This window comes from Macaca nemestrina, chromosome 7, assembly GCF_043159975.1.
Source record: "Macaca nemestrina isolate mMacNem1 chromosome 7, mMacNem.hap1, whole genome shotgun sequence".
Classification (NCBI taxonomy): Eukaryota; Metazoa; Chordata; class Mammalia; order Primates; family Cercopithecidae; genus Macaca; species Macaca nemestrina.
This window is the reverse complement of record NC_092131.1, coordinates 142,747,729-142,748,670: the sequence shown is the minus strand read 5'-3', so window position 1 is coordinate 142,748,670 and position 942 is coordinate 142,747,729. Positions and strand designations below refer to the sequence as shown.

Genomic DNA, 942 nt, shown 5'->3' with positions numbered 1-942 from the left:
TGAACAAATCCAGCTCTGTCAGCCATCTTGAGTAAGGTAGCATTTACTGACTTTTCTTTGGGAAAGTGAGGCAAGCTCTCATAAAGTATGGTAAAATTTCCCTAAGGATACCTACAAACACTTCTGTTTGTCCCTCCAAGTCCCTCTCAGCAGCTGCTGCCTGCCTTTCTTCTTCCCCAAACTGCCTCAAGTGGCCCCTTGAGCCTGACATTGCTCCCTTCTTCCCTTCACTGGCGCGTGCCACTCCTTAAAAAGAGAGTCAGCGATCCTTTTGTAGTTCTTAAGTGTGATGACTGTGGTTTCATGCTTGTGTGTGAGACATGGGTGGGCCTCCCTCAAACCTTGTTACGATGTCGGCCCATTACCTGTCTGACATGGAAAAAATAAAAGAAAGTTGGATTGTCAGCCAAATTTCAACCACCTCTTTTTTTTTTTTTTTTTTTTTTGAGATGGGGTCTCGCTCTGTCACCCAGGCTGGAGTGCAGTGGCACCATCTCGGCTCACTACAGTGGCACCATCTCGGCTCACTACAACCTCTGCCTCTTGGGTTCAAGCGATTCTCCCACCTCAGCCTCCCAAGTAGCTGGGACTACAGGTATGTGCCACAATGCCTGGCTAATTTTTTTTGTACTTTTAGTAGAGACAGGGTTTGCCATGTTGGCCAGGCTGGTCTCAAACTCCTGACCTCAGGTGATCCACCCACCTCAGCTTCCCAAAGTGCTGGGATTGCAGGTGTGAACCACCGCGCCCGGCCCAACCACCTCATCTTTTTCAGGCAAGGCTTCAAGGCCCATAATTCAATTGCGTTAAGTGTAGTGGTCCTTGAAAGCTGGGCAAAACTCTTACATTTGATTTAATGCCCTCGGTACAGACCAGAAAACTAGTATAGGGCTTGTGCAAAACACATGGCCATAGGATGTGCCCTGTAAGATCTAACCACTC

At 48.1% G+C, this 942-nt stretch overlaps 1 pseudogene; it reads left to right on the top strand.

Moving 5' to 3' along the window:
• Positions 1 to 265: 265 nt before the first annotated feature.
• LOC112428689 (small nucleolar RNA U13) lies at positions 266 to 375 on the top strand (annotated as a pseudogene).
• Positions 376 to 942: the final 567 nt, after the last annotated feature.